This window comes from Hordeum vulgare, unplaced genomic scaffold (assembly GCF_904849725.1).
Source record: "Hordeum vulgare subsp. vulgare unplaced genomic scaffold, MorexV3_pseudomolecules_assembly, whole genome shotgun sequence".
Classification (NCBI taxonomy): Eukaryota; Viridiplantae; Streptophyta; class Magnoliopsida; order Poales; family Poaceae; genus Hordeum; species Hordeum vulgare.
Genome location: NW_025422509.1, coordinates 55,451 through 73,926, shown reverse-complemented (window position 1 = coordinate 73,926; position 18,476 = coordinate 55,451).

Genomic DNA, 18,476 nt, shown 5'->3' with positions numbered 1-18,476 from the left:
ACTGGACCCCGGGGTTCCCGAAACGTTCGGATCGCAGTGGGAACCAAAATCAGTGACTAATAGCATACAAAACTGGGCGGAATAGGCCAAAACTGTGAGTTTTGACGAGTTCGCCGTAACTGGACCCCGGGGTTCCCGAAACGTTCGGATCACAACAGGACCCAAAATCAATGACTAATAGCATACAAAACTGACGGGAATAGACCAAAACTGTGAGTTCTGAAGAGTTCCCCGTAACCGGACCCCAGGGTTCTCAAATCGTTCGGATCGCAGCGGGAACCAAAATCAGTGAGTAGTAGCTTACAAAACTCGCCAGAATAGGCCAAAACTTTGTGTTTTGACGAGTTCCACGTAACCGGACCTCGGGGTTCCCGAAACATTCGTATCGTAGCGGGATCCAAATTCAGTGAGTAATAGAATACAAAACTGGCGGGAATAAGCCAAAACTGCGAGTTTCCAAGAGTTCCACGTAATCGGACCACGGGGTTCCCAAAACGTTCAGTTCACAGCGGGACCCAAAATCAGTGAGTAATAGCATACAAAACTATCCAAAATAGACCAAAAGTACGAGTTTTGACGAGTTCCCCATAACCGGACCCCGGGGTGCCTACAACGTTTGGATAGCAGCGGCAACCAAAATCAATGAGTAACAGCATACAAAACTGGCCGGAATAGGCCAAAACTGCGAGTTTTCATGATTTCCCCATAACCGGACCTCGGGGTTCCCGAAACGTTCGGATCACAACGGGACCCAAAATCAATGACTAATGGCATACAAAACTGTCGGGAATAGGCCAAAACTGCGAGTTTTGACGAGTTCCACGTAATCGGTCCCCGAGGTTACGAAATCGTGCAGATCGCAGCGGGAACCAAAATCAGTGAGTAATAGCTTATAAAACTAGCCAGAATAGGCCAAAACTGCGTGTTTTCACGAGTTCCACGTAACCGGACCCCGGGGTTCCCGAAACATTCCTATCGCAGGGGGATCCAAACTCAGTGAGTAATAGCATACAAAACTAGCGGGAATAGGCCAAAACTGCGAGTTTTCATGAGTTCAACGTAATCGGACCCTGGGTTCCCAAAACGTTCGGATCACAAGGGACCCAAAATCAATGAGTAATAGCATACAAAACTGGCCAAAATAGACCAAAAGTACGAGTCTTGACGAGTTCCCCGTAACCGGACCCCGGGGTTCCCGAAACGTTTGGATCGCAGCGGCAACCAAAATCAGTGAGTAATAGCATTCAAAACTGGCCGGCATAGGCCAAAACTGCGAGGTTTGACGAGTTCCACGTAACCAGACCCCAGGGTTCCCTAATCATTCTTATCGCAGCAGGATCCAAACTTAGTGAGTAATAGCATACAAAACTGGCGGGAATAGGCCGAAACTACGAGTTTTCATGAGTTCCACGTAATCGGATCCCGGGGTTCCCAAAACGTTCGGATCACAGCGGGACCCAAAATCAGTGAGTGATAGCATACAAAACTGGCCAAAATAGACCAAAAGTACGAGTTTTGACGAGTTCCCCATAACCGGACCCCGGGGTTCCCGAAACGTTTGGATCGCAGCAGCAACCAAAATCAGTGAGTAATAGCATACAAAACTGGCCGGCATAGGCCAAAATTGCGAGTTTTCATGATTTCCCCATAACCGGACCTCGTGGTTCCCGAGACGTTTGGATCACAACGGGATCCAAAACCAGTGACTAATAGCATACAAAACTGACGGGAATAGGCCAAAACTGTGAGTTTTCATGAGTTCCACGTAATTTGTCTCCGGTGTTCCTAAAACGTCTAGATCACAGCGGGACCCAAAATCAGTGAGTAATAGCATACAAAACTGGCCAAAATAGACCAAAACTGCGAGTTTCGATGAGTTCCCCGTAACCAGACCCCGGGGTTCCCGAAACGTTTGGATCGCAGCGGCAACCAAAAGCAGTGAGTAATAGCATACAAAACTGGCCAGAATAGGCCAAAACTGTGAGTTTTCATGATTCCCCCTTAACTGGACCCCGGGGTTCCCGAAACGTTCGGATGGCATCGGGACACAAAATCAGTTACTAATACCATACAAAATTGGCCGGAATAGGCCAAAACTGTGAGTTTTGACGAGTTCCCCGTAACTAGACCCCGGGGTTCCCGAAACGTTCTGATCGCAACGGGACCCAAATTCAATGAGTAATAGCATACGAACTGGCCAGAATAGACCAAAACTGCGAGTTTTGACGAGTTCCCCGTAACCGGACCCCGGGGCTCCCAAATCATTCAGATCGCAGCGGGAACCAAAATCACAGAGTAATAGCTTACAAAACTCGCCAGAATAGGCCAAAACGTTGTGTTTTGATGAGTTCCACGTAACCGGACCTCGGGGTTCCCGAAACATTCGTATCGCAGCGGGATCCAAACTCAGTGAGTAATAGCATACAAAACTGGCGGGAATAAGCCAAAACTGCGAGTTTTGATGAGTTCCACGTAATCGGACCCCAGGGTTCCCGAAACATTTGGATCGCAGCTGGACCCAAAATGAGTGAGTAATAGCTACAAAATTGACCCAAATAGACCAAGGTACGAGTTTTGACGAGTTCCCCATAAACGGACCCTAGGGTTTCCGAAACATTTGGATCGCAACGGCAACCAAAAGTAGTGATTAATAGCATACTAAACTGGACGGAATAGGCCAAAAATGCGAGTTTTCATGATTTCCCCTTAACTCGACCCCGGGGTTCCCGAAACGTTCGGATCGCAGTGGGAACCAAAATCAGTGACTAATAGCATACAAAACTGGGCGGAATAGGCCAAAACTGTGAGTTTTGACGAGTTTGCCGTAACTGGACCCCGGGGTTCCCGAAACGTTCGGATCGCAGCGGGACCCAAAATGAGTGAGTGATAGCATACAAAACTGGCCAGAATAGACCAAAACTGCGAGTTTTGACGAGTTCCCCGTAACCGGACCCCACGGAGTTCCCAAATCGTTCGGATCGTAGCGGGAACCAAAATCAGTGAGTAATAGCTTACAAAACTCACCAGAATAGGCTAAAACTTTGTGTCTTGACGAGTTCCACGTAACCGGACCTCGGGGTTCCTGAAACATTCGTATCGTAGCGGGATCCAAATTTAGTGAGTAATAGCATACAAAACTGGCGGGAATAAGCCAGAACTGCGAGTTTCCATGAGTTCCACGTAATCGGACCCCGGGGTTCCCAAAACGTTCGGATCACAGCGGGACCCAAAATCAGTGAGTAATAGCATACAAAACTGTCCAAAATAGACCAAAAGTACGAGTTTTCATGATTTCCCCTTAACTGGACCCCGGGGTTCCCGAAACGTTCGGATCGCAGTGGGAACCAAAATCAGTGACTAATAGCATACAAAACTGGGCGGAATAGGCCAAAACTGTGAGTTTTGACGAGTTCGCCGTAACTGGACCCCGGGGTTCCCGAAACGTTCGGATCACAACGGGACCCAAAATCAATGACTAATAGCATACAAAACTGACGGGAATAGACCAAAACTGCGAGTTTTGACGAGTTCCACGTAACCGGACCCCACGGAGTTCCCAAATCGTTCGGATCGTAGCGGGAACCAAAATCAGTGAGTAATAGCTTACAAAACTCGCCAGAATAGGCCAAAACTTTGTGTCTTGACGAGTTCCACGTAACCGGACCTCGGGGTTCCCGAAACATTCGTATTGTAGCGCGATCCAAATTCAGTGAATAATAGCATACAAAACTAGCGGGAATAAGCCGGAACTGCGAGTTTCCATGAGTTCCACGTAATCGGACCCCGGGGTTCCCAAAACGTTCGGATCACATCGGGAACCATAATCAGTGAGTAATAGCATACAAAACTGTCCAAAATAGACCAAATGTACGAGTTTTGACGAGTTCCCCGTAACCGGACCCCGGGGTGCCTGAAACGTTTGGATAGCAGCGGCAACCAAAATCAATGAGTAATAGCATACAAAACTGGCCGGAATAGGCCAAAACTGCGAGTTTTCATGATTTCCCCATAACCGGACCTCGGGGTTCCCGAAACGTTCGGATCACAACGGGACCCAAAATCAATGACTAATAGCATACAAAACTGACGGGAATAGGCCAAAACTGCAAGTTTTGACGAGTTCCACGTAATCGGTCCCCGGGGTTACCAAATCGTGCAGATCGCAGCGGGAACCAAAATCAGTGAGTAATAGCTTATAAAACTAGCCAGAATAGGACAAAACTGCGTGTTTTGACGAGTTCCACGTAACCGGACCCCGGGGTTCCCGAAACATTCCTATCGCAGGGGGATCCAAACTCAGTGAGTAATAGCATACACAACTAGCGGGAATAGGCCAAAACTGCGAGTTTTCATGAGTTCAACGTAATCGGACCCTGGGTTCCCAAAACGTTCGGATCACAACGGGACCCAAAATCAATGAGTAATAGCATACAAAACTAGCCAAAATAGACCAAAAGTACGAGTTTTGACGAGTTCCTCGTAACCGGACCCCGGGGTTCCCGAAACGTTTGGATCGCAGCGAAAACCAAAATCAGTGAGTAATAGCATTCAAAACTAGCCGGCATAGGCCAAAACTGCGAGGTTTGACGAGTTCCACGTAACCGGACCCCAGGGTACCCTAAACATTCTTATCGCAGCAGGATCCAAACTTAGTGAGTAATAGCATACAAAACTGGCGGGAATAGGCCGAAACTACGAGTTTTCATGAGTTCCACGTAATCGGATCCCGGGGTTCCCAAAACGTTCGGATCACAGCGGGTCCCAAAATCAGTGAGTGATAGCATACAAAACTGGCCAAAATAGACCAAAAGTACGAGTTTTGACGAGTTCCCCATAACCGGACCCCGGGGTTCCCGAAACGTTTGGATCGCAGCAGCAACCAAAATCAGTGAGTAATAGCATACAAAACTGGCCGGCATAGGCCAAAATTGCGAGTTTTCATGATTTCCCCATAACCGGACCTCGTGGTTCCCGAGACGTTTGGATCACAACGGGACCCAAAACCAGTGACTAATAGCATACAAAACTGACGGGAATAGGCCAAAACTGCGAGTTTTCATGAGTTCCACGTAATCTGTCTCCGGTGTTCCTAAAACGTTCAGATCACAGCGGGACCCAAAATCAGTGAGTAATAGCATACAAAACTGGCCAAAATAGACCAAAACTGCGAGTTTCGACGAGTTCCCCGTAACCAGACCCCGGGGTTCCCGAAACGTTTGGATCGCAGCGGCAACCAAAAGCAGTGAGTAATAGCATACAAAACTGGCCAGAATAGTCCAAAACTGCGAGTTTTCATGATTTCCCCTTAACTGGACCCCGGGGTTCCCGAAACATTCGGATGGCATCGGGACACAAAATCGGTTACTAATAGCATACAAAATTGGCCGGAATAGGCCAAAACTGTGAGTTTTGACGAGTTCCCCGTAACTGGACCCCGGGGTTCCCGAAACATTCTGATCGCAACGGGACCCAAAATCAATGAGTAATAGCATACAAAACTGGCCAGAATAGACCAAAACTGCGAGTTTTGACGAGTTCCCCGTAGCCGGACCCCGGGGTCCCAAATCATTCAGATCGCAGCGGGAACCAAAATCAGAGAGTAATAGCTTACAAAACTCGCCAGAATAGGCCAAAACTTTGTGTTTTGATGAGTTCCACGTAACCGGACCTCGGGGTTCCCGAAACATTCGTATCGTAGTGGGATCCAAACTCAGTGAGTAATAGCATACAAAACTGGCGGGAATAAGCCAAAACTGCGAGTTTTGATGAGTTCCACGTAATCGGACACCAGGGTTCCCGAAACATCTGGATCGCAGCTGGACCCAAAATGAGTGAGTAATAGCTACAAAATTGACCCAAATAGACCAAGGTACGAGTTTTTACGAGTTCCCCATAAACGGACCCCAGGGTTTCCGAAACATTTGGATCGCAGCGGCAACCAAAAGTAGTGATTAATAGCATACTAAACTGGACGGAATAGGCCAAAAATTCAAGTTTTCATGATTTCCCCTTAACTGGACCCCGGGGTTCCCGAAACGATCGGATCGGAGTGGGAACCAAAATTAGTGACTAATAGCATACAAAACTGGGCGGAATAGGCCAAAACTGTGAGTTTTGACGAGTTTGCCGTAACTGGACCCCGGGGTTCCCGAAACGTTCGGATCGCAGCGGGACCCAAAATCAGTGAGTAATAGCATACAAAACTGGCCAGAATAGACCAAAACTGCGAGTTTTGACAAGTTCCCCGTAACCGGACCCCAGGGAGTTCCCAAATCGTTCGGATCGCAGCGGGAACCAAAATCAGAGAGTAATAGCTTACAAAACTCCCCAGAATAGGCCAAAACTTTGTGTTTTGATGAGTTCCACGTAACCGGACCTCGGGGTTCCCGAAACATTCGTATCGCAGCGGGATCCAAACTCAGTGAGTAGTAGCATACAAAACTGGCGGCAATAAGCCAAAACTACGAGTTTTGATGAGTTCCACGTAATCGGACCCCGGGGTTCCCGAAACATTTGTATCGCAGTTGGACCCAAAATGAGTGAGTAATAGCTACAAAATTGACCCAAATAGACCAAAGTACGAGTTTTGACGAGTTCCCCGTAAACGGACCCCAGGGTTTTCGAAAAATTTGGATCGCAGCGGCAACCAAAAGTAGTGATTAATAGCATACTAAACTGGACGGAATAGGCCAAAAATGTGAGTTTTCATGATTTCCCCTTAACTGGACCCCGGGGTTCCCGAAACATTCGGATCGCAGTGGGAACCAAAATCAGTGACTAATAGCATACAAAACTGGGCGGAATAGGCCAAAGCTGTGAGTTTTGACGAGTTCCCCGTAACTGGGCCCCGGGGTTCAAGAAACGTTCGAATCGCAGCGGGACCCAAAATCAGTGAGTAATAGCATACAAAACTGGCCAGAATAGACCAAAACTGCGAGTTTTGACGAGTTCCCCGTAACCGAACCCCGGGGTTCCCAAATCGTTCGAAACGGAGCGGGAACCAAAATCAGTGAGTAATAGCTTACAAAACTCGCCAGAATAGGCCAAAACTTTGTGTTTTGACGAGTTCCACGTAACCGGACCTCGGGGTTCCCAAAACATTCGTATCGTAGTGGGATCCAAATTCAGTGAGTAATAGCATACAAAACTGGCGGGAATAAGGCAGAACTGCGAGTTTCCATGAGTTCCACGTAATCGGACCCCGGGGTTCCCAAAACGTTCGGATCACAGCGGGACCCAAAATCAGTGAGTAATAGCATACAAAACTGTCCAAAATAGACCAAAAGTATGAGTTTTGACGAGTTCCCCGTAACTGGACCCCGGGGTTCCTGAAAAGTTTGGATAGCAGCGGCAACCAAAATCAATGAGTAATAGCATACAAAACTGGCCGGAATAGGCCAAAACTGCGAGTTTTCGTGATTTCCCATAACCGGACCCCGGGGTTCCCGAAACGTTCGGATCACAACGGGACCCAAAATCAATGACTAATAGCATACAAAACTGACGGGAATAGGCCAAAACTGCGAGTTTTGACGAGTTCCACGTAATCGGTCCCCGGGGTTACCAAATCGTTCGGATCGCAGCGTGAACCAAAATCATTGAGTAATAGCTTATAAAACTAGCCAGAATAGGCAAAAACTGCGTGTTTTGACGAGTTCCACATAACCGGACCCCGGGGTTCCCAAAAAATTCCTATCGCACGGGGATCCAAACTCAGTGAGTAATAGCATACAAAACTGGCGGGAATAGGCCAAAACTGCGAGTTTTCATGAGTTCCACGTAATCGCACCCCGGGGTTCCCAAACGTTCGGATCACAACGGGACCCAAAATCACTGAGTGATAGCATACAAAACTGGCCAAAATAGACCAAAAGTACGAGTTTTGACGAGTTCCCGTAACCGGACCCCGGGGTTCCCGAAACGTTTGGATCGCAGCGGCAACCAAAATCAGTGAGTAATAGCATACAAAACTGGCCGGACTAGGCCAAAATTGCGAGTTTTCATGATTTCCCCATAACCGGACCTTGTGGTTCCCGAGACGTTTGGATCACCAGTTTTCATGATTTCCCCTTAACTGGACCCCGGGGTTCCCGAAACGTTCGGATGGCATCGGGACACAAAATCAGTTACTAATAGCATACAAAATTGGCCGGAATAGGCCAAAACTGTGAGTTTTGACGAGTTCAACCGCCGTCCTCCCCTTCCCCTTCCCTGCACCACCGGCCTCCGTTTCCCCTTCATCCACCGCCGGCATCACATTCCCTTTCATCCATTGCCGGCCTCCCATTCCCCTTCCCCTTCCTCCACCACCGGCCTCCATTGACGCCCCCACCCCACCAACCGTCCACTCCCACTCGCACTCTCCCTCCCCCTCCCTCTCTCCACACAGACACACACACACCACGATCCAAATCCTCAACCGCCGTCCTCCCCTTCCCTGCACCACCGGCCTCCCTTTCCCCTTCATCCACCGCCGGCATCCCATTCCCTTTCATCCACCGCTGGCCTCCCATTCCCCTTCCCCTTCCTCCACCACCGGCCTCCATTGACGCCTAGCGTGAGAAAAAACTTATAATAGGCGTGGGCGACGCGACCAATCGGCGCTCCTGGAGAGGACTGGACGCGACCGCTCCTCTCGTCTCCCTCTTTCCCCCAACCAACAACGCTCCCCTCCCCTCCCCTCCCGCTCGAGTCGACCACCACAGGCACATCTGGCGCTAAGGGCAACCAGATCTCGCGGGCGGATCCGCGCTGTCGGCAACCAGATTCGCCCCCATTCCGCCCGTCCCCGTGCTTTTCCTCCCGTTGAATATATGTTTCCTTATCTCGGCTCCCCTCCCCTCCTTGTTCTACTTATACTTAATATTTTTTCTTGCTGCGGTTCCCCTTCCGCGTCGTGACCTTGCTGCTGTTTAGATTTCAAGATTTGTACCAACATCAAGTTGGATTTGTTTGGATTAGGGTTTAGTCCCCGTGGCCTTTTTTAGTCACAGCAAGGACAGAGTATGTATTATATTTATCTCATGTACGCAGCGGCAGGTCAGGTTTCTCCGTGATTAACTTGTTGAAACACCATACCCTTACTTATGATGACTATTGCTCTATTAGTGAGTGCCTTCCTGTTCTTTTAATTTTATTTCCAACTGCCTTTTGTTTTTTTTAGTTAGAATATGGTACACAGAGTAAGGCGACAACACCGAAAGATGTTCAATTGTCATTAGGCCACTGGGTTACTCAACAAAAGGTCAACTGCGTAACAAAGTAGAAATGCCATTGTTGGTTCGTGCTGACTATGTATCTCTTGTTGTACCTACCATTGCTTGACTGTTATTTTGTAGTGTACTAAGGGTGTGTTTGGTTGGAGAACCAACTGTCATGAAATGGAATGGTTCCATTCCAGAGGAACGGGTCGGTTCCGTTCCTGTGTTTGGTACGAGCAAAAAAGTGGAACGGGATGGTTCCGTCGAGTGTTTGGTTGGGAGGCATGGAATGAAAAATGGAAGGGAGAGGGTCGGCGGCGACGCAACAGAGAGGAAGGGAGAGGGCCGGCGGTGCGGCGCGGCAGCAGAGAGGGAGGGGGCCGGCGGCGCGGCGACGCAGCAGAGAGGGAGGGGGCCGGCGGCGCGGCGACGCAACAGAGAGGGAGGGAGAGGGTCGGCGGCGCAGCGCGGCAGCAGAGAGGGAGGGGGTCGGTGGCGCGGCGCGGCAGCAGAGAGGGAGGGGGCCGGCGGCGCAGCGCGGCAGCGGAGAGGGAGGGAAAGGGCCGGCGGCGCAGCGCGGCAGCAGAGAGGGAGGGGCCGGCGGCGCGGCGCGGCAGCAGAGAGTGAGGGGGCCGGCAGCGCGGCGATGCAACAGAGAGGGAGGGAGAGGGCCGGCGGCACAGCGCGGCAGCAGAGAGGGAGGGGGCCGGCGGCACAGCGCGGCAGCAGAGAGGGAGGGGGCCGGCGGCGCAGCTCGGGAAGGAGGAGCTCGAGCGGCGCAGCTGGGGAAGAAGGAGACAGCGCGGCAGCAGAGAGGGAGGGGGTCGGCGGCGCAGCGCAGCAGCAGAGAGGGAGGGGGCCGGCGGCGCAGCTCGGGAAGGAGGAGCTCGAGCGGCGTAGCTTGGGAAGGAGGAGCTCGAGCGGCGCAGCTGGGGAAGAAGGAGACGAGTTGCGCGAGACGAGCCGTTCCGTGTGATTTCGTCAATTTCGTGGTACTAGCACGTTCCGGATCTGAGTGGAATATTCCCTAAAGTGAAATGAGTGGGTTCTGTTTCAGTTGGTAAACCAAACGCAGGAACGAGGAATAGGAACAGCCCATAACAGCAACCAAACACACCCTAAGCCATGCATGGTTTGTCATCTTTTGTGCAAGAATGTACTAGTCTGCTGTATGTGTTTTGTTACACTTGTATTATTTTATCAAATTATGTTGCAGTTACTAATTACGATATTTATTTGAGCTTTTTTATGGTACCCTAGGAGAAATATGGCACGTCCATTTGTGAAATCCAATGGTGGGGAGCGATCTGTACTGCTCCAATTTTGCTAGTGGAATTGCACGTGGTATAGCTTGCACCGCATCGCTCTGTCCTCCAGTATACGAGTGCTGAGTGCATTTTGGGAAGTAAAAAAACTCAGCTGCTGAACCCACAAGGTTCTGGCAGCCGCGGCGTGTGCCTGAATATGGCAGATCAGTTCGCTGCTGAGTTAGGCCCTTTTCTTCGTCATCAACGCCCCGCTTCTCTCCCGTGTCCCTTCCTCCTCTTCCTCCCATCGAGAACCGGTCGAGGACTCGCCGACCGACATCGCTGCTCTTCTGGGACACTGTCACGCCGGTGCTCACCCGCGACTGCTACCTCCTTGTCTTCGTCTCCATGGAGGTCCCTGTTGGCGGTGCCGGAGTTGTGCACCCGTCTACTCCGGCGACCTCCCCTCCAGTAGCACGCGCGACCTCACGCCAGTTTGGCCGCCTCGCCCACTTCAGCCCCGCCGTCTCGTCCTCCGTGGGACTGGACCGCTGCTCGGTGCAGGACCTTCGAACCTACGTCTACTCCTTCCGTTCATCCAATTGCTCAAGGCGCACGCTGCTCCTCCGCGACGGCGGCTAGCCGTACCGGCCAGATGACAACACGGCGGTTGACAGATTCTGGCCGCTACCGGCAAGAGCGACGTCTTGATTTCTAGTCGCCATTATCCGCAAGGCTACAACCCCTATGGCTACAACATGTTTCTTCGCCACCCCGGCTACCTTTTTCCGCCTTGTTTTTGGACCGAGTGGTCGGCTGTCAGCTATACCACTACACACACGATCAAACTGTGGAGGATCAACTCAGGAAAGAGAGGATGAAGGAGATGAACACGAGAGGTTTTGGTGCAGCGTTCGCCTTGCCGCTTTTCTTCCATGTTCTTCCTTTTATTCAGCTGGGATAACAAACTTGCCGCGGCTATCGCCACGATCCCGACTAAGTCGTGCCATCCCACGACTTGGATCGAGCGCACGGCTCTCCTAATGACCAGGACGCGAACGCACATACCGCGTCGTCGTCAGACCGAATCAACAAAGCAAAAACTCTGACGAAACTGAACCTATCGACACTAGACACTTAACTGACGAAACCGAAAACTGAAACTTATTCAACATCGGCAGTGTGGTGCAGGTCTCCCTCGACCGGCGGTGAGGCATCAACATACGGCTCTCCCATGGCTGAGCGCCCCAACATCGCATTGGTTCAGGCCACTACTGGCGACGGGCGACCACAGGAAGGAGGTAAAACAGATCAATAGGCCAAGTCGTGTGTTGCGTAGAAAACAAAAAATGTCTATCCTGCCTTTCAAAAATCGACGGTCAGATTTGAATATACCGCTCACTCTCTCGTCAGCAGTATAGGGTACCGTAAAATTGGTCATTTATTTGTAGGTGTGTATTTGGGACTACTATGGTCGTACAAAGCATGCTATGATGGGTAACTACATCCAAATGGATCATGATAGAACTGGATTTTACGTCATTTGAATTATGCTTGTCACTTTCTCCTGCTTGTTGGTGGTGCTGGAACTAATTTGGGTTTTGGGTTTCGAAGCATCTTCCATGATTATGAGATCAATGCTGTGTTTAAGAAGGTGGGATGTTGCTACATTAACTATGTTCTCTATGTATGTTACACAATGCGCACGTTGATGTGAATGATCTTGATTTTTGTCATCTTGCAGGTGGGGCCTACTGCACATAAGATAGTGGAGCATCACAGCAAGTATGACAGGCTGCAGAAATAGATGGAGAAGAAAGCTGAGAGGGTGCTTCGATACGTTTTAGTCTCATGACTAAAAGTAGTGAGACTAAAACTTGCTAGCCTCATCCATGCTTGGATCCAAGTACTAAAGAGACTAAAATCAAGTTAATGAGCATTTATTATCCTCCAAACTGTCCAATCCAGAACATGCATGAGGAGTTAAATGAGGAGAGAGAGGACTAATACACATTTTAGTAGGGGTACCCCTGACTAAATGATTTTAGCCTCAAGACTAGTTTTAGTCTCTCTTTAGTCACGGGTGCTTGGAACTTTAGCCTCTTAAAGAGACTAGATTTAGTCAGACTAGTTTTAGTCTCTTGAATCCAAGCACCCTCTGAGTGTGAAAGGCTTCGTCGCCATGCCAAGGCCAAGGTAAATGATCCACGGGAAACTAGCTGTATGTGCGTCTGTAACAATGTGCACATGAGCCTTGCTGCTGCTACTACTACTAAGTTGCTTTTAGAGGCATTTTTGAATGTAATCTTTGCTGCTGATACTGCAAAGTTATTTGTGGAATCATATTCTAAAACCATATTCTAATGTAATCGTTGCTTCTGCTACTACCAAGTCATTTTTGGAAGCATCATCCGATGTAATCGTTGTTGTTGCTACTGCTAAGTTGTTTTTAAAAGTATCTTGTAATGTAATCCTTGATGTTGCTGCTACTAAGGTGCATTTAGAAGCATCTTTCTTCTGCACAATTATTTTTGTGTTATTGGTCAAGTGTAGGATTAGCACCCTTTTCTGGTTGGTTGTGAAACGCTTTTGTTTACTCCCAGGTTTTGTTTTCTATAGGAGTTTGAGTGATGTAATCTATTTAAGTAATAAATTAAACTTTTCATCTGAAGGTTTAAAATTTCCTATAATAAATTCTACTGAACCTGGAGACTACTTGTAATACCAGGCAAGTAGGAGTGTTTTAGTCAAAGGACAGAGCAAGTACTGTATATTAGTTGACGTCCCCATGCCTCCCCTGTGGTATGGCGGCATGGGGATGTCAAAAGGAAAGGGATGGAGTTTTTCTTGCTTTTGGCATCCCCATGCCACCACACCATGCAATATATATTCGGTAGTAACATATTTTGCAATATATATTTTTACATATGTGTTATTTGCGTGCTTATTGATTTGCACTATCAATGAAACTGGGAACAGTGGGTTCCTTATCAGCCTATTCATAACAACACAATAGCTGACTATTTGTCTTTGACACTGGATCAAATATTCAATGTCTTGCACCTATTCTTAAATTTTGCAATGAAGTTTGATGTTTCCTGGTTGTCTAGTGTGTCAGAAAAAATTGAGCATCTATCACCTGTATTGCTCTATAGTCTAATTCTCTCATGGAAAGCATGCTATGGTCGAGCAAAGCATGTTATGATGCCAACACATCCAAATGGATGAAGATGTAAATGGCACAGGGTCTTCACTATGTTAGGCTTCTCATGCGTCTAGGAGGCCGCCAATACATCGAGTTTCAACTGGTTATCCTTCTTTACCGATGTAAAATAGTTAACTGATGGTTTTGTTGTATACTATTTAGGAAGGCATTAATTTGATAGTACTCCCTTCGTTCCAAAATAACTGTCTTGACTTTGTACTAGCTCTAATATAAAGTTGTATTAAGCTTAAGACAGACTTAGGACGATCTGAAGAAAATGTGAGCTACGAAACGAAAAATCTCAACTGAGCAGGCTGATGTATGCTAAACAAAAAATAAAAGTGTTTGTGGTCTGCAAAACGAAAAAATAAGCAAAGGCCTCCCAGTTGGCATAAATAAAATGCTTTGAAACGAAAAAAATAAATAAACGGACACTTGGTTGATCAATTTTAGTATTTTATACTAATTTTATTTTCATTTAAAGGCTGAGTTTTGTCATCCCGTTGACGTGATTCTCGACAAGTTGAGAATTGTACCTTTTTCAAGCCTGGCGTTTTATATGAAGTATCTTATACAACATAGCAAAGTAGCCTATATAAAATAACAACTGGTATAATAACAACAAGTGCTACTCAAGCGGAGTGATTAAAAACGAATTGAAACATGCATTTCAGAATCCACTCCATTCGCAAAAAAATGGAAAAGCAAAACATGAACTTTCTAATACTCAAGCATGGAATTGATTGACTTCCCAAGGAACTACATGGCAGAAAATGTGTTTGATTTATTTTGAACTGATTGCAATAAATATACAAATATATCTATGGCACCTACTACTCTGTTTTCAAAATATATATGTATGAAATTATATTTGGTTTCTTTTCAGCAATGCGTCATGTCTAAGTCTATTATCCCGTGACAATGTACGGACATTCAGCTAGTCTAAGGTCATGTTTGGTTCCCAGCCACACTTTGTCAAGCCAAAATTTGACAGCCACAGTTTAGTTGGCATATGTTTGGTTTTTGCCACACTTTGGCTTGCCACACTTTATTGTCGCTATGGCCCATTTGTCATAGAGTTAATTTTTTTGCCAATTTTTGCCAAAATTTGGCGTTCGTTTTTTCAACCACATTTTCTGACTTGCCACACTTCGTTAGTCTCCAACTAAACAGACCCTAAGTGTAGTAGTACTACATGTTTGTAATCATGAATAAAATAAGGCCACTACTACCCGTCAGCTGGTTTATCTTTTTCAGGATCAGCCGCCTCAGCAACCGTCGTTTCATCTCGATTGGGACCAATTAGGACCGCTTGATTCCCACGTGCTGACGTGCCCATGTTTCCTGCAGGACCTCCGCTACACGCACGTAGTTGCAAAAAGCACGCTTGTGCGTAGCTACGGCATGGCATCAACAAGTCGTCTCGTACACGTTTTAATGCAACTTTCATGTTAACCTAACAAAGCAACTGCACCCAGGCACCCGGCAGGTCGTAGAAAAACCCCGATTAGCTTAAAAGTATGCTGCAACGCAGCACCCGAGTGACTCCGCTTGATTCCTACAAGCAGCATACGGTGGTTGAACAGCCGGCAATGCTCTATGGCATCATCAGCGGCCGAGCAAACCTCACCAGAGTGGCAACGACATCACTCGCTGCTGAGTTAGGCCCTTTTCTTCATCATCAACGCCCCGCTTCTCTCCCGTGTCCCTTCCTCCTCTTCCTCCCGTCGAGAACCGGTCGAGGACTCGCCGACCGATCGACATCGCTGCTCTTCTGGGACACTGTCACGCCGGTGCTCACCCGCGACTGCTACCTCCTTGTCTTCGTCTCCATGGAGGTCCCTGTTGGCGGTGCCGGAGTTGTGCACCCGTCTACTTCGGCGACCTCCACTCCAGTAGCACGTGCGACCTCATGCCAGTTTGGCCGCCTCGCCCACTTCAGGCCCGCCGTCTCGTCCTCCGTGGGACTGGACCGCTGCTCGGTGCAGGACCTTTGAACCTACGTCTACTCCTTCCGTTCATCCAATTGCTCAAGGCGCACGCTCCTCCTCCGCGACGGCGGCTGGCCGTACCGGCCAGATGACAACACGGCGGTTGACAGATTCTGGCCGCTACCGGCAAGAGCGACGTCTTGATTTCTAGTCGCCATTATCCGCAAGGCTACAACCCCTATGGCTACAACATGTTTCTTCGCCACCCTGGCTACCTTTTTCCGCCTTGTTTTTGGACCGGGTGGTCGGCTGTCAGCTATACCACTACACACACGATCAAACTGTGGAGGATCAACTCAGGAAAGAGAGGATGAAGGAGATGAACACGAGAGGTTTTGGTGCAGCGTTCGACTTGCCGCTTTTCTTCCATGTTCTTCCTTTTATTCAGCTGGGATAACAAACTTGCCGCGGCTATCGCCACGATCCCGACTAAGTCGTGCCATCCCACGACTTGGATCGAGCGCACGGCTCTCCTAATGACCAGGACGCGAACGCACATACCGCGTCGTCGTCAGACCGAATCAACAAAGAAAAAACTCTGACGAAACTGAACCTATCGACACTAGACACTTAACTGACGAAACCGAAAACTGAAACTTATTCATCATCGGCAGTGTGGTGCAGGTCTCCCTCGACCGACGGTGAGGCATCAACATACGGCTCTCCCATGGCTGAGCGCCCCAACATCGCATTGGTTCAGGCCACTACTGGCGACGGGCGACCACAGGAAGGAGGTAAAACAGATCAATAGGCCAAGTCGTGTGTTGCGTAGAAAACAAAAAATGTCTATCCTGCCTTTCGAAAATCGACGGTCAGATTTGAATATACTGCTCACTCTCTCGTCAGCAGTATAGGGTACCGTAAAATTGGTCATTTATTTGTAGGTGTGTATTTGGGACTACTATGGTCGTACAAAGCATGCTATGATGGGTAACTACATCCAAATGGATCATGATAGAACTGGATTTTACGTCATTTGAATTATGCTTGTCACTTTCTCCTGCTTGTTGGTGGTGCTGGAACTAGTTTGGGTTTTGGGTTTCGGAGCATCTTCCATGATTATGAGATCAATGTTGTGTTTAAGAAGGTGGGATGTTGCTACATTAACTATGTTCTCTATGTATGTTACACAATGCGCATGTTGATGTGAATGATCTTGATTTTTGTCATCTTGCAGGTGGGGCCTACTGCACATAAGATAGTGGAGCATCACAGCAAGTATGACAGGCTGCAGAAATAGATGGAGAAGAAAGCTGAGTGTGAAAGGCTTCGTCGCCATGCCAAGGCCAAGGTAAATGATCCACGGGAAACTAGCTGTATGTGCGTCTGTAACAATGTGCACATGAGCCTTGCTGCTGCTACTACTACTAAGTTGCTTTTAGAGGCATTTTTGAATGTAATCTTTGCTGCTGATACTGCAAAGTTATTTGTGGAATCATATTCTAAAACCATATTCTAATGTAATCGTTGCTTCTGCTACTACCAAGTCATTTTTGGAAGCATCATCCGATGTAATCGTTGTTGTTGCTACTGCTAAGTTGTTTTTAAAAGTATCTTGTAATGTAATCCTTGATGTTGCTGCTACTAAGTTGAATTTAGAAGCATCTTTCTTCTGCACAATTATTTTTGTGTTATTGGTCAAGTGTAGGATTAGCACCCTTTTCTGGTTGGTTGTGAAACGCTTTTGTTTACTCTCAGGTTTTGTTTTCTATAGGAGTTTGAGTGATGTAATCTATTTAAGTAATAAATTAAACTTTTGATCTGAAGGTTTAAAATTTCCTGTAATAAATTCTACTGAACCTGGAGACTACTTGTAATACGAGGCAAGTAGGAGTGTTTTAGTCAAAGGACAGAGCAAGTACTGTATATTAGTTGACGTCCCATGCCTCCCCTGTGGTATGGCGGCATGGGGATGTCAAAAGGAAAGGGATGGAGTTTTTCTTGCTTTTGGCATCCCCATGCCGCCACACCATGCAATATATATTCGGTAGTAACATATTTTGCAATATATATTTTTACATCTGTGTTATTTGCGTGCTTATTGATTTGCACTATCAATGAAACTGGGAACAGTGGGTGCCTTATCAGCCTATTCATGACAACACAATAGCTGACTATTTGTCTTTGACACTGGATCAAATATTCAATGTCTTGCACCTATTCTTAAATTTTGCAGTGAAGTTTGATGCTTCCTGGTTGTCTAGTGTGTCAGAAAAAATTCAGCATCTATCACCTGTATTGCTCTATAGTCTAATTCTCTCATGGAAAGCATGCTATGGTCGAGCAAAGCATGTTATGATGCCAACACATCCAAATGGATGAAGATGTAAATGGCACAGGGTCTTCACTATGTTAGGCTTCTCATGCGTCTAGGAGGCCGCAATTCATCGAGTTTCAACTGGTTATCCTTCTTTACCGATGTAAAATAGTTAACTGATGGTTTTGTTGTATACTATTTAGGAAGGCATTAATTTGATAGTACTCCCTTCGTTCCAAAATAACTGTCTTGACTTTGTACTAGCTCTAATATAAAGTTGTACTAAGCTTAAGACAGACTTAGGACGATCTGAAGAAAATGTGAGCTACGAAACGAAAAATCTCAACTGAGCAGGCTGATGTATGCTAAACAAAAAATAAAAGCGTTTGTGGTCTGCAAAACGAAAAAATAAGCAAAGGCCTCCCAGTTGGCATAAATAAAATGCTTTGAAACGAAAAAAATAAATAAACGGACACTTGGTTGATCAATTTTAGTATTTTATACTAATTTTATTTTCATTTAAAGGCTGAGTTTTGTCATCCCGTTGACGTGATTCTCGACAAGTTGAGAATTGTA